Genomic DNA, 14,322 nt, shown 5'->3' with positions numbered 1-14,322 from the left:
GGAACTTGTTCGTTACACTTACAGGATAAATGAATGACCATTGCCAGACGTTTTAAGTGGTGGGGGGTAGCCGCCAGACGCCCTTAAAGACCCAAATTTTTCCAGCTAGGCTAGCCTAGCTGAAAAAGTAACCTCATGAAACCCACTGGAACTTGTTCTTTACACTTCCAGGATAAATGAATGACCATTGCCAGACGTTTTAAGTGGTGGGGGGTAGCCGCCAGACGCCTTTAAAGACCCATATTTTTCCAGCTAGGCTAGCCTAGCTGAAAAAGTAACCTTGTGAAACCCACTGGAACTTGTTCTTTACACTTACAGGATATATGCATGACCGTTGCCAGACGTTTTAAATGGTGGTGGTGAGGGGGGGGGGGGGGGGGGGGTAGCCGCCAGACACCCTCAAAGACCCAATTTTACCAGCTAGACTAGCCTATATATAGCTGGAAAAATAACCTCCTAAAACCCACTGGAACTTGTTCTTGTGATACACTCAAAGGATAATTGAATGATTGTTGCCAGACAATAGCCGCCAGATGCTCCAAAGACCAAACTCTTACCAGCTAGGCTATAGCCTAGCTGAAAATTAGGAAAGCAACCCCATGAAACCCACTGGAACTTGTTCTTACACTGTCTTGCAGAATAAATGCATGACCGTTGCCAGACGCTTTAAGTGGTGGGGCGTACCGCCCCCAGACGCTCTCAAAGACCCAATTTTACCAGCTATAAGGTTCACATATTTCAGAAATGATAGCAGTGTAATTCCATAACAATACCGCTTGCTTGCGAGTTCACCTGTCTATAATCTAAGCATGCCTTATTCTTTTGTTCTGCTAGCTTGAGCCCCAACTCATGCATTCCTATGGTGACTCTCCCATGTCATCATCCTTGTTCATTGCAATTTGTTCTATTTTTTGAAAATATTCTTATTCTTCATTCCAATTATCACAAATTCTGAAACTCTGTCCTCAGTATAACTAATTCATAGTTGTACAAATGTAAAAATCTGAGAATCACCCGGAGGTCTCCTTTAATGGGGGAGTTTCTTGAGCGCACAGGGAAACATGCTTTGAAATATCAATAGGGCAAGTGTTGAGACGAAATAGAAATATGAAAATATACAGTGCTGTGGTTTTGGTAGAAAAAATAGGGTATCTGTATAGGGCTTTTTACACTTGTAAATTTTTGCTTAGCCCCGGACCAACGGTGGGGCTAAGGGGGGGGGGGGGGCCTTAGCCCCACCGTTGGTACGGGACTATCCTTAGCCCACTTTCTGTTTACACTCGTTTTTGCCAAAGTGGGCTAGCCCCACCGATAGTACGGTACTATCTGGCCCTGCAAAATAGCAGGGGTTAGCACCGCAATTGCGGTGCTAGCACCGCAATTGCGGTGCCAAGCAAGTGAGTGTAAACAGAACGAAAAAATAATCCTGGGCTAAGCGACGGAGACGAAGTCCGACCCTCACTGACCAATCAGAAACGAGGTAATCAAGTGCTGCCGGTGCGTGCGTGTACGTGTACAGTACACAGCGTAATTATGAATATTCATGTGGTTTGGAAAGTCCGGGGCTAAGAAATACGAGTGTAAAAAGGTCAGTTTTCTCCTTAGCCCCGGACAAGAGATAGTACGGGACTAATTGGCGAGTGTAAAAAGCTGAAAAAAATTGGTACGGGACTAACGATAGTCCTGGGTCAGAGAAAGTCCGGGGTTAAGAAACACAAGTGTAAAAAGCCCTTATTTGTCCTCAGTGATAACCAAAAAACTTATTTGGAAAGAATAATAGACATCAAAAAAGAATTGCCCAATCAAACATGTCGGGATTTTTCTCAAACATCAGTGTTCTCATTTTCTTTGCAGTGTAAAACAAAAAAAAAACAAAACAAAAAAAAAACAGGGCCGGGTACAGTATCCGGATGGAAATTGGTGGGATGGGCATAAACCCGCGGGTATCATAACATACTGACGTGAAAAAAAAAAAACAAGACCAAAAACTACTTTCTTTCTGTGCCCTGGGGAGAAATATTCATCAATTGCATTTTGGAAATGTTGAAAATCACAACTTTTGATGAAATTGTGTCCTACAGTATCTCTTCTTATATGTGAAGGCTTTTTTTATAATTAAGTTTCTTTCCTCTATGACCATGATAAAACAAACCCCTGATGATTAAAACAAAAGACAATCAAAACTTGGCAAATGAACTCTTTGGACATTAGCAAAAGGGAATACATTAACAGTTTTTGCAAACACTTTATACAATTGTCTAATACTCCATCAAGCTCATAAAAAATACAATTCTACTGCAACAAGAAATCCATTCAGTAAGACTCGTCCTCGGTGTACATAGCTTAAAATGCCAACTTTTTAAAAAATAATGCCCCAGCTCTTAAATTTACTTTAAAAAGGGGAAGTAAAGCTCAACACCTTTGGCCTATGACTTTTTAGGTACAGTATCACCTTACGGTTGAGGAGATGGGTAAAGAAAAATTATTAACTAAATAGAACTTATATAGGAACATGCTTCACATGACCTCACCGTTTTCTTCTTTTAAGAAAGAAACGAAATCTGAAAATTGTTCAAGAGTGTTTTTGAACATAGTACATTGCAAAAGCAGAAAAATCAGTGTTTTTAAGAAACATAACTCACAACAACAAGGAATTCCTGTCGTGTCTAGTATTGCACGTTTTTGGTTTGGAGGGTTTTGGATGCTAATATTTCAAGACAAGTTTATGCTCCGGCACTTCAGTGAACTTAAATGTAACGTAATGATTATTATTATTATTATTATTATTATTTCGTTTTATTTATACAGGGTGGCCCCGTCAGTAATCAAGTACTGTTTTCCAGGGGGCCCTGTAAACACATACATACAAGGTGACAATCACAACAAATAACATTTACATAACTCCGAATAGTACCTCAAACAGAATAGAACTGATCATAACATTGGGAAAATGAAGAATGAGACTAAATGTAGCAGTTTGCAACCGGGATGGGAAAAAATGCAACTTACTGTCTGAGTTTATAAAGAAAAATGCACCCCCTAAATGAATATAAATATATCATATATATCAAAATATACATGTCTGAGAAAAAAAAATTATACAACCATTAAATTTTTTTCTATCAATTTACCAAATCAAAAACTATTATCTACACTAAACTCTTCATTCACTTATACATTATACTATTTTGTACGTCAAAAGTGAACATTCATTTCTAACAACAAAATCAACTATACTCAACATTGCAATATCATCATACAATATCAAACAACATACAATCTGCTTCTTCTTCTACCCTCCGCTACAACGTGAATCAACATCCCGCGAGAGAGAAAAAAAAATTGATAAACTTATTACCCAGAACACCATTTCAAATACTGTGAACAAAAAACGTTCTTACTTTGGGCATTTCGCACTTGGGGTGGCAGGCTATTCCATAGTAGAGCACCGTCAACTGAAAAGGATCTTTTACCACATTCAGTTCTTACTCTTGGAATAATAACACCATAATTCTCCGAACTTCGTGTTCGATATCCATGAGTGCGGGTGGACAATGTGATTATGTCACACAAGTAAGAGGGTGCGCTGTCATTCATGATATCAAACAATAGTTTGCTTTTCTGGAACTCCCATCTTTTTTCCATATCAATCCATTTCAAAGTACGGAACATTTCGGAAGTAGAAGTGAGCATGTTTGTTTTAAGGACAATTCTTGCCATCTGCTTATGTTGCTTAATCAGAATGTCTTTTGTTCCTTTACTGCAGTTGCTCCATGAGATACTGCAATAATCGTAATAAGGGAGAATGAGAGAATTGGCGAGCAGTTTGGCACTATCTGTGGTAAGGTACTTTCTGACTCTGCGCAATAGGGCTAGCCTAGAACCAATTTTGCTTGAGATGTACTTTACATGATCCTGCCAAGTCATGTGCTGGTCCAGCCAGACTCCCAAATATTTAACACTGTTTACCTGGTTTATTGATACATCAGACACATTGATTTTGATTGGTGGGTGTTGCAATTTTGATAATTTTTGTGGTGTTCCAAACATCATGAAACATGTTTTTTCGGTATTCAGGGTGAGGTGGTTTCTTTCTAACCACATTCTCACGCGATTCAGATCATGATTAAGACATGTTTCAATGTCCCTTGGATTGGAAGCACAGTACATAAGAGCAGTGTCATCTGCATACATGATTGTTTTACCGTGGTCAATAACAGACGGGAGATCGTTCATAAACAGAGAAAAAAGAAGAGGCCCTAATATCGATCCTTGGGGGACTCCTGATTTTAACATCAGCACATCAGACGTTTTACCAGCAAAGGATGTACATTGTGTCCTGTTACAAAGGTAAGAGATGAACCAGGATAAGGCTTGATCCTTTATGCCATACATTTGTAACTTATCCAATAACAGTGTATGATCGACAGAGTCAAACGCTTTTCTTATGTCAAGAAATACCATTCCAGTCAGCATACCTCTATCCATATTGCTCAACAAGTTATTACTCAAATACGCAAGAACAGTGCTGGTGGAATAACCTTTTCTAAATCCAGATTGGTGAGGGGTTAAGACATGATTATCTGACAAATAATCATGAAGCTGCATGTTAACTGCCTTTTCCAAGATTTTCATAATGGTCGGTATAACTGTTATGGGACGGTAGTTGTTAACATTGCCCTGATCTCCCCCCTTATGAATGGGAGTTACTCGACCTTGTTTCCATTCAGCTGGTATACGACTGGTTTGTAGGGAAAGATTACACAGGTAAGTAATATGTGTACTGATAACGGGTGCCGCCAACTTCATGAGGCGTGCGCTAACACCCTCTAGGCCAGTTGCCTTGTTAACTTGTATTGATTGCAGCTCTCTTCGTACAAAATCCTCAGATATGTTGTCAAATTGAAATACAGAGCGACTAGTAAACCTCTGAAATGACAGGTTCATTGGATCAACAGTAGGAAGATTGGCAGCAAGCTGACTACCAATAGAAGTAAAATACTCATTCACACAATTGACATCTAGGTTCAATGGATTGGTAACTTTCTTGGATGAGGTCGGGGCAATATCCTTTAGTAACTTCCACAGTTCTGATGAGTTTCTTTTATTCTGCACTATTTGTTCATGACAAAACGACCTCTTCAATGTTACTCTTAAATTATTCGCATGGTTACGACAACATCTGAAAAGCCTCCAATCCCGTGGGTCCTTTGTATGTTCAGCCTTTTTTCTAAGGGCATCTCTTTCATGACATAATCTAGTGTACTCAGGCGTCACCCACTTTGTCTTCAGACCCCTTACTCTCAAAGTAATCCTCGGACACTGTTCATTACAAATATCAACAAATTTAGCCTTCCATCTGTGCCACTCAACTTCAACATCTTTTCCATCGGCACTTTCCATATGTGCAGCCAGTAATGATTCACAAAATGATGAAACGTTTAACCGGCAGTATGCTCTCGTGTGAATAATTCTTGATGGAGCTTTAGGCTTAAAACTTTTACAAACAACGTACACTAACCTGTGATCACTCAATCCATGAATGACAACACTTTTCTCATGCACATTGTTGGGTCGATTTGTTAGAATCAGGTCTAACAGTGTGGAACTACTCTCAGTAACTCTAGTTGGATCATCAATTATCTGTTTGAGGCTAAACTGTGTACACCAACTCTTAACAAATTTCGATTCTTTATTATCATACATGTTGAAGTTGAAGTCACCTAGAATGTAACATTCCAGTCCTCTGTCCATGACCTTTGAGACTGAAGTTTCCATCAATTCATAATAAGCAATGTTAGACTTGGGGGGACGGTAAAAAACACCAACCATCAATGGGTTTCTGTGTGATAGTTTTACTTCCACCCATATGTTTTCAGTGTCACCGTACTCAAATTCCATACTACGTTTGTACATAATATTGTTTCTTAAGTAGATTGCGACCCCTCCCCCTTGACGGTTTCGGTCCCTTCTCTCAAGACAATATCCCTCGATATGAACTTCCGCATCAGTAATGGTCTCATCCAAATGGGTTTCAGAAAATGTCATTATGTCAAATGGACTGTTTGACATCTTTTCTCTAATATCATCTATCTTAGGATATAAACTACAGATATTCAGATGGGATATTTTAAATCCTTTAGATCTAATGTCAATGAAAAATTCATGTCCATCTGATTGAATGGTATCATCAGTTTGAGGAAAAATGTCATTTTCGATGATTGTAGAAGAGTTAACATCATCCCCTCTTGATGGTGCCGAGTTGACGGTGCTTTCGGAAGTCTGGATGGTTTGTCTCTTCGGAGCTCTACGGCCTCGATGAGTCCTCCTACTCCGTCGAATGCCTAAGTTGCAAATGCTCATCCATACGTCGTGGTTGATCAACAGATGCGGTCTGGTGTTGAGACTATGTAGAGTGTCCACATTGTAGTACAGTAGAGACTGTCGGCCAGTGTCAAATTCTTTTTGGTGTTCAACGTCGGTCGCCTCCTGGATGGGGCCAGGATTTGGTTGGATGTCCCCAGACAATAACACAGCCAGGTGAAAGTGTGCAGTAGAATTGGAGTAGTAAGCAATGGGTGCCCCTATATACCTCACTTCATTGTTCCTCTTTGGCTGCTCAGTGGATACAATAGCTGTGTTCTGCCCACCAAGAGAGGAATGTTCATTACCAGCAGATGTTAAAGAGCTGACAATCAAAAGCGATAAAAGTAGGCGGAGGAGTTTAATCCACTCCATTGTTCACTTCGAGCCCGTGGAACAAAGTTGAATAAACTTACTTCTTCAGAAAACCTTTGTGATAAACTGACCTTTTATCCTTCCAAAGGGAGCTTGGTTCAGCAATTTCCCTTGAAGTTCAGGTCTCTGTCTGCATGGTACATCATGGTGGCACAGTGAAGTCCAATGGTGAATCCAAGCCAAAATGTCATCACATCAAATGACGACTTGAAACTTGAGTAAATGCCTCCATATTTGTCCAGTATGATCACAATAACTGTATAATTCGTTCACCAATGTTTATAACACGAAAACACTCAAGATGAGAGAGGAAACACCACATAAACACAGAGCAGCAGTTTGGGGCTACCTGCTAAGGCGCACACCAGTTAACACGATCAACCTCTCTTGCCAATAAACTCAACATTTGCTGTTCTTCAGTAAAGCATATGACAGAAACATATGAGAAACATGTCTAAAATTCATATGAATAAGCTCACAGCAACAACAAAAATATTATGTTATCTATAAACTAATACTGCATGTACTTAGTTTCGAGGGATTAAGATGCAAAATGTTATGACAAAAGCCCCTACGTGGCTACCAGCAATTAAACATCCTTCAACTTCTTTAGCAAATGAGCTCATGTGTATCATCTTCTTGTTGAGAAGACGAAGATGAGTAATGATAAAATAACCAAACTATCAACTTTCCTTAACATGTTTTACATGAAATCATTATTGCCTTCTCGTAACAAAATTGAAAAAACCAGAACATCTGAAATTGTTCAAAATCGCTTATTGATAACGATGAAAGCAAAGGAAATTTAGTGTTTGTAACCACTATGACACGTGTCTACAGATCTGTCATGCTCATAAGAAACGTAACTCACAGGAATATAATTTTATACAGTAAGTACTTGGTTTGGAGGACATATGGATGCCAACTTTTCAAGAATAATACACCAGCACTGACATTAACTGATGAAAAAAAAAAGGAATGCTCAGCTTCTTTATCCAATTAGCTCATAGGTAATTCCTTGTAGTTGAAAAAAAACCGAGTACACATAAAAATATAGACTTCCCGTAACATGTATCACAGGTCATGATCTCCACATTTGCTCCTCTTAACTTAAAAGAAATAAATATATATTTAAATTGTTTTAAATGACCTTTAAACAATATGAAGAAAAAAATTCTGTGTCTGAAAAGGCTTGACACGTTTCTAATACTGGGTCACGCTCATATTAAACGTAGCTCACGGGAACGAGGAATTCACGTGTGTATAAAATAATACTGCAGAGAGGGTGCAAAGTTGAACCCTTTATTGAGGGTGCGAAAATGTTCCCTTGGGTACATCTTTCCACCCACACTAAGTGGTGCTAGATTGCACCCCTTCTTGAGGGTGCATCTTTCCACCCACACTAAGTGGTGCTAAGTTGCACCTTTCTTGAGGGTGCGATCGTGCACCCTTTACCTTTCGGCGCACCTTTGCACCCCGTGTAGCCTTTACATCTTGGTGCAACTTTACATCCTTTCGTGAGGGTGCAAAGAAACACCCAAAGTTCCAAGATTGTGCCTTGTTTTGAGGGTGCAATCTTGGAACTTTGGGTGCTACTTTGTACCCGCAAGTAAGGGTGAAAGTTACACCCTCGGGAGCAACTTTGCCCCCTTGAAAAAGGCGCAACCTCGTACCTTTAGGTGCAACTTTATGCCGGAAGGATGCAAGAATGCACCCTCTCTTGAGGGTGCAATCTTGTGCCTTATTGGTATGATGCTGCCCCTATGTGGTGCTTATTTGCTCCATGACTGCTGCAAAATTGCTCCTTTAAAGGAGCAAGTCAGTGTCACTGCCTGCTCCTTTATAGGGGTAATATTGCCCATCATCTCAAGGTGCAACTTAGCATCACATAATCGGGTACGATTTAGTTCCTTAACTACTCTAAACCTTGAATAGTGCGAACTGATGTAAGCCTATTTGCTCAGTATATAACTTATGTTGTTGTTGCACTCTGCAAAGTAAATAGGATTAGTGTAACGTGGATCTTGTGAATCATGAAATGTGTGTGCGTGTGGAATTTGTGAGTTGTGAAAATGTTAACGTAAAAGTTAACTTAGTTGTGTTTGAATAATATACTGAAACCAAAAATTTACCCAATTACCTTTTCAATAAGGTGAGCACTATATCTAACAAACAGTTAACCCTCTCGGCAAGAGTATACGTCTGCATGAAGGAAGAGGTGAAAATATGATATGCAGTTGTCTGGATGCGTTTTATTCAAAACGTTCTTGAATGCGTACTTATTCACATAATCTATAAGAATAACATATGCTTCTTACCAGTACTCAAAGCCTCTAAAACAAGAGCATGCTTCTTACACTTCTAAAGTATACACCATATCTTAAAAACAAAATGTAAGAGGATTTAAGAAGCTGTTTGTATGCATTCAAACGAATCCATATTTCTATCTAAAATCTAAAACGTGTCTTGTAAAAGGGGAATTCGTTTTATAATGACGATGCCAATTGTTAACGTATATTGAAAACATGAGATTCTTGGCACGTAGATTACAACTATGGTTTAAAGAGTTAACTGAGATACGCATACCGTACGGGCATTTCGATGAAAACATTTAAATACAAGGTACTGTAAATAATATGAAAATCAAACTTGATACCAGCCCTTATCGGCAACCAATACAGACTATGGAGGACTGCAGTTATAATAAATTGTGTTCAGATATTGTTTTGGGTGATACACGCATGCCGACTGATTTGGGATCAATTCGAGTCCCTCGAGCTGAGATTCCGGAACTGCAATGAGCAAACCATCATTATGCATAACAAAGTGACTGAGAATAATGCATGCACCAGTTTCTGTTTCGTTGTTCTATACACAGAAATTGGTTTCGTTTTCCAATCCTGTGCAGGCACACAAAGATTTACATTCAATCATCTTTGGCTATAACGCCATCAAATGGCCATGGTCGCGTGCAAAATGAATGCAGCTTATCTAACTTAACCTGTAGTTACTGAATAGGGGACTACTGTATATTCAATTTATACATTATTAATCGGATGATAGAACCTCTCAAAGAGTAAATTGCGGATATCATATACCATTGTCAAATTCACTTTCTGTTCTATACATAGTATCAATGGGATGTTATGAACCACTTCAGCATTACCAATCATTATCATAATTATTTCCCTGAAACGGCTGCATTTGTATGAGCGGGAAGAGTTTGGCATCATACATAGCAAGAGTCGTGACTACAAAACTAAATACATGTATTATACAAGGTTTTAGGACATTTTGAATCATGCCCCCCCCCAAAAAAAAACAAACAAACAAACAAACAAAAAAACAAAACAAAACAAAACAAAAAACAAAACAAAACAAAACAAAAACAAAAACAAAACAACCAACAACTTAGTGAAATGTTGTACAATGTATGCCCTACTTCCATTAACCTATGATCTTTGACCTTTGAATACATGGCCCGCATTTTTTCAACGAATAGGCATTTGGATGTAGGTATTATATAAAAGAAAAAATGTTTTAGGAAAATACATTTAACCACTTCAGAAATAATTATGGAACAAATAGCAAAATATTGACACGTTCACTTCTTCCGTAATGACATGACAGAAAACTTTCCTCACCGAATCATTCTGCCGTAATTCATGAGCAAGTCATGGATATATACTTAGTTCGATTAAAAGTATACATTGAGTCATTGCAAAAGCATCTAATGAAAAGTATGCTTCAGAACTACATCATTGCAGTGGCGGATCCAGGGAGGACCCTTTATTTTTTGTTGAAACAAAAGAAATAAAAAGAAAAAAATGGGGGAGGGGTGCGTGCGCTCCCCTTTTTGTACACGCGCCCCCTCTTTACGGAATTCCTGGATCCGCCCCTGCATTGTCATTTATTCTATAATACTAATAATATAGAGCTATTGGTCCGCCATATTGCCTAACAGGTCGTTGTCCTCCTACCACGTTTGTTTGGCAAATAAGGCACAGAATTCAATTTTGCACTTGTTGCCAAAGACTCTAATCTTCTTTACCGCTATTCTCAGACATGAATGCTGGTGCTGTATGAATTAGAAACGGAAGCTTACAAATATTCACCATCTAACAAGGCAAAAGCGAAGTGATGTCTCGTCCACGTATCGACTTTGTGATTACAGAGATTTTCAAATGGCATAGTTGATTGACTTTTTGACTGTTGACGTAGACTGTTGGCGTAGTCGGACTTCACCAATATTAACACTTGACAGCAATCATTAGATGATCTGAGGAGTGAATTTGGTGGTCATATAGCTCAAAAGTGTGGAAAGTTACAGAAAGAACACCAGAATACTATGTCGACAGTGTTTATCAGGTGAGATACAAACATAGAACAAGTTCCAGTGGGTTTCAGGAGGTTAATGTTTTCCAGCCAGGGCTATAGTCTAGCTGGTAAAATTGGGTCTTTGAGGGCATCTGGCGGCTACCCCCCCCCCCCACTTCTTAAAACGTCTGGCAACGGCCATGCATATATCCTGTAAGTGTAAATAACAAGTTCCAGTGGGTTTCATTAGGTTAAATTTTCAGCTAGGCTAGCCTAGCTGGAAAAAGTTGGGTCTTTAAGGGCGTCTGGCGGCTACCCCCCACCACTTAAAACGTCTGGCAATGGTCATTCATTTATCCTGTAAGTGTAACGAACAAGTTCCAGTGGGTTTCATTAGGTTACTTTTTCAGCTAGGCTAGCCTAGCTGGAAAAAGTTGGGTCTTTGAGGGCGTCTGGCGGCTACCCCCCACCACTTAAAACGTCTGGCAATGGTCATTCATTTATCCTGTAAGTGTAACGAACAAGTTCCAGTTGGTTTCGTTAGGTTACTTTTTCAGCTAGGCTAGCCTAGCTGGAAAAAATTGGGTCTTTAAGGGCGTCTGGCGGCTACCCCCCACCACTTAAAACGTCTGGCAATGGTCATTCATTTATCCTGTAAGTGTAACGAACAAGTTCCAGTGGTTTTCATGAGGTTACTTTTTCAGCTAGGCTAGCCTAGCTGGAGTTGGGCCTTCAAGAGCGTCTGGCGGCTACCCCCCACCACTTAAAACGTCTGGCAATGGTCATTCATTTATCCTGTAAGTGTAACGAACAAGTTCCAGTTGTTTTCATGGGGTTACTTTTCCAGCTAGGCTAGCCTAATTTTGGGGGGTTCTTTTTGTGGCCCTCCTGGCCACACCCACCACCGATGACCAGCCAGACGTGCATTTCCATACTCAGGGGCATATGTACTAAATTGCTATACACATAAAAATTGGTAACCTTTTCAGCTAGGCTAACCCCCGCTGGCTCCCGGACTAATATTGCAGTTACAACTTTCTTCTCTTTGGTTACAACACAACAGAATACGTGTACTAGTAAAATGCGATTATGTCATTTACTAGTATTACATGGCGATATACATGTATACCAGTACCTTGCTCCGGGGAATCACACAAGTTAGTTCAAAACCGGATCACTCTGAAAGATTGGGTACTGGCCAGTGGTGAGAACATCAACATGCAGTGGTAAAAGGAGGAGTTATTATGTACTGCCTGTTGAAAAATAAGTATCTCCATCTATAACGAGATATGAAACTCGTCACGCTGACGAGTTAGGTGATACGCTTGGGGTCATCAGGTGTCGGTCATCTGTGATCGACAAAGAAAAGAATGTGATATAGGCACCTTGAAGTTATATTGAGCGTGCATGCAAAACCGTTTCTCTAACCACTCGGCCACGGGACATCGCCGGAAATGGTAAGGCAAAAAAGAAATGTATAGATATTAGAGGGGGAAAAAGTCAATGCCCACTCAACAATCGTGGCCGCGTGAACATGTATTGCATTGCTAGACGGAAATGCGGCCTTGTAACGACTGATGTCGCTATGCCATTTCTGGCAACTTGGGAAAAATACGCGCCGTAGACATAAAGCCTATAATCGGCTGGTTTTGATACCTTGCCTTTAATCACAATTTTCAGTGTGATGACGTCATCAAAGTACAAAACAATGACATGGTCTTGAAAGACAATTGTTCAAAGTACAACACCTCCGTCGTCGTCATTACATACTATGATCGGTTTGACAAAGTCAGCCTGCAAAATTTTGCAGCAGTCGAAGCAATGTGGTCTCCAACACAAAAAAGAGGGATATGGTGTGTGTCTGTGTGTCTGTGTGTGTGTATAGGTGCGTTTATATACGAACGTGATTTCTACATGGACGAATATGTAATACAAAATTGAAGAAAAAAAAAGTAAAATAGCTGAGTATTTTGTTTCGTGATCTTGTGGGGTTCGAACCCGCAACCTCACGTCTCTGAGACGTCGCCTTTAACCACTCGGCCATACGTCTCGGCGAGAAAATATGAGGAACGTAAACTTATGTATGTGAAAGCTGAATCGGGAATCGTTTTGTCCACATTCCATTCTCATTTTCAGTTTTAAACTGCAAAATTGTCAACCTGATGATGAGATTTCAAAAAATAAAATGCATGATTACTGAAGCTTATTGTCTCAGCTACAACATACTTAAGTTTCAGAGGAAATGAAGCAAAATCAGCTGAGATAAAGGTGCTTAAACGTTGTCAAGTCAATGCATGGTTTAAAAAAAAATCACCTCCCATAGACATAACACGTAAACTTGTCCGATTTTGCATCTTTACCTTTAATCACAATTTAAGGTATGATGACGTCACCAAATTTCAAAACCATGACTTGGACTTGAAAGGCAAATGTTCAAAGTACAACATATCTGAATTTGGGATAATATTGAGCTTAAACAACAGAGATACGAGCAAATGTATGTCAGAAACAGCACCTCAAAAAAATTAATTCCACTTTTTTGATTTCAGATGATGATATGATGACGTCATAATGTATTTAGGGAAATATTGATACTTGAAACGTTATTTACAATTCATATGCTTTTGTAATACGCAATAAAAACATAGGGTCACCTGACGTTTTAAAGAGCTATGGCGAAATAAACAAAGACATGTTTTTCGCTATATTTGCACAAAGACGCGCACACGAAATTTCAACTTTGACGCCAACGCATTCCTTTGTTATAGGTCAAAATTGATCGGAAATCAATGGATATTGTTACTTAATGTATCAGGAATCCAAATCTGTCAAAAAATGTGCATTTTCAGTTTGCTTACGCGCACTACGCGCGAAAATGTGCGGACGGACGCGAACGCGCGAAACGCTTAAAATTGTCTGAAACTTCGAGATTTCCCATTGGTAAGTTGTTTTGAGCCTTTTAAAAGTTTGACGCGCGCGTACGCGCGCGTAATAATGTCTTAGGTAATTAGCATTAAAATGTATGATAGAGCGTGACCTGAACTTAATGTCCGCCGAAAATGATACAGACATGACCTTTAGATATGAAGTTATGATCGATCATGTAACATGGTCCGAAAATCACAAAATGGCGCCTAGATGACGTCATAGATATGTTACTGTCATGAAAACCTTATTGTGGCTAGATTCTGTCATGAGACATGTTCCCTGAAAATGTCATGTTATTCCGTAATGTCATTCTTGAGATATTGATGACACAAAATTGTC

This window comes from Diadema antillarum, unplaced genomic scaffold (genome assembly GCF_040938485.1).
Source record: "Diadema antillarum isolate AM-2024a unplaced genomic scaffold, OU_Dant_1.0 seq00000406_RagTag, whole genome shotgun sequence".
NCBI lineage: Eukaryota > Metazoa > Echinodermata > Echinoidea > Diadematoida > Diadematidae > Diadema > Diadema antillarum.
This window is presented reverse-complemented; position numbering follows the sequence as displayed.